Source organism: Wolffia australiana, chromosome 5 (genome assembly GCF_029677425.1).
Source record: "Wolffia australiana isolate 7733 chromosome 5, ASM2967742v1".
Lineage (NCBI taxonomy): Eukaryota > Viridiplantae > Streptophyta > Magnoliopsida > Alismatales > Araceae > Wolffia > Wolffia australiana.
The window spans coordinates 21390975-21393560 of record NC_135839.1 but is presented as its reverse complement, the minus strand read 5'-3'; positions in this window follow the sequence as shown (position 1 = coordinate 21393560).

Sequence of the window (2586 nt, the reverse complement as noted above, 5' to 3'; positions counted from 1 at the left end):
TCCATTCCAGTAAAATTCCATAAATTTAAATATCAAAATGTTTTCATTTAAACATTATTTTAATATGAATTTTTTGATAAAATTTATACTTTAAAATTCTATTTCCCATTAAAAATTAATTTAAAGCTCAAATATTATTCAAATCAGTTAATTGTAATTTTTTATGAATAGAAATTCTTATTTAAGTAAAACTTCAATGAAAACATGATAATATACAATATAAATCATTAAATTTAACCTTAAATGCATGATTTAGTATGCGCAAACTTATGTAAATTGCATATTATCAGATTTTTCACAAGCCATGTTCAACTTCTATGAATTCAAGAATATTTCCTAGTTTCATGAGTGCAGAAATAAACCAAAAAATGTGATGATTCTAAATAGTTTGGCACACTTTATGGAGTTGATGTTGATCCATTGGTCGAGTGGGCATAAATGGAGAAACATTGGTTTTGGGCTTTTAAAGGAGAATTCATATGAGTTTGGACGAAGTTTTTTTCATCCATTCATCCCTCAAATGTTTCCTAAAAGGAGGAATGTAACGTGAGATTGTATGGATGTTGGATGTTGGATGTTAGAGTTAAGATTTTTTATGAAAAATACATATTAAGTATGATAAACCCAGAGTGTTAAGTGAGAAATACATGCAAGTTTCTCCTTAGGTGTTCTCTTCTTCTCCCTTATATTTTAGTGATCTACCCTCCTAGTGTTGGTGTTTTAGTTGAGGAGAAGACAATGATATCCGTGTGTTGAGGACTGTGTCCATGGCTAGATGTTGGGCACCTTCTTGCGTTTAGATGACTTGATCGAGGAACCCAATGGTACCATATTTCTCTCAACACAAGTTGATTTGATCATCATTATGTTAATGTTTCATTTTTAAAGATTTGATTAGATTCATACTTATTTTTAGTGCAAATTGCATCTAGGATTATTGATCATGGACAAACTCAATAGTAAAAAGTGCACCCATGTTTATGTAAAATATTTTCATATATCATTACAGGCTAATACTCATTAACTAATGCAGTTATATACTATTTTGGGGGAGAAAATTTAGATTACACTTTAAGTCTTGAATTAGGCATATAAGGCATTGTATTAAAGATGTCTTCAGCTTTCTTTACTTGATAACGCTAGTGATGACTCACTCTCATTAGGTATTACTGAGCTATATGTTCACTTGATGATATATTAATGTATTTTTGTCGTATGCCTAGGGTTGACCATTAGGTGACTTTGAGATGACTGTTTTGATAGATTTTGGCCTCTCTAGAGGATCAAGAAATAGAGACCAACTTTGAATATGCATCCAAAACATTAGCTATTTCATGGAACTTCTTCAAAAAATCCATTACTATCAGTTTTAATAAAAATGGATAATTTTTTTGATTTGTAAATTGTTGATACTAATGTATTTTATGTCATCGTCAAGCCAGTCAAACCAAAGTGTTTTTTATTTAATTGAAGAAATGTGCGTTCATTACTATTCACATGTGATGTTTATAATAAAGTCCACGAATGTGTGAAATGGTGTAGTGAATTATGATGATATCAGAACACAATGATCACTAGTCTTTAAATGTGTATTCTAGATATTGTTATTTGATGGATAGTTGAGATGGACATCAAATTATCTGAATACCATAGCACTATATGTTCACACTTATACAATAATTATGGCTGATCATATGGCCAGTAGTGTGGATACACCAAGGACAGATGGTGGGTGCTCTTTAGAGAAAGAGTTCACTGAATTGATCTGTATGAATTCTTGATTGTTACTATGCCTACAGTCATTGTTGTATAAGTATTCTGTAGAACTAAGCCACCAAGGACATATTGTGGTAAGAAGTGTATAGAGTTGATTGAGTGGTCAAGCCACGGTTGTCCCCCCTCAATATAAGAGGATATTGACTCAGGAAAGATTATACATTAAATCACACATGGTAGTGAGGATATTGGAGAAGGCATTCTCTATTGACCTCCATCACATTAATAGCAGAATGATGAATTAGAGTTTGACAATTAACCACATCCTAAGTCTTTTGGGAGTCTCACGTGGAAGAAGGATTAGACACACAAGATAAACACATCACAATAGACGTATCATGAGAGAGTTCATTTGATACTTTGTATTTTTTAGAGCACAAGGTTTGGCACTCCAGGGGCAAAAACTTCACCTATCGATGGGGTTCAATCAATCCCTAGTTAATTAATCTATATGTTGATACATTTAATTAACAAGGTTGGATAATAGTATTAAAGTTATAGGGGCACAAGCGTAAGATGAAAGGGCATCGGTGGATATACTTTATTTAAGAGATTTTATGAAATTTTTTTAATTGAAGTATAAATAGGGTAGAGGCACCCATTATAGGGACCCAAGCCAGCCAGATTGGGTACTCCCCCCCTTCCTTCTCATTTTCTCCTTCAACCAAAAAGAGAGTATTGATGGTGAGAACATCAAGAAAATTGGAGATCCAACAGGCCCTTGATATCATTCATACTTGTAGAGGCCAGACACATGAATTGCTTTAGAACACTCTCCAAGGCATCAATTCAAGGGTGGAACAAGTTCTC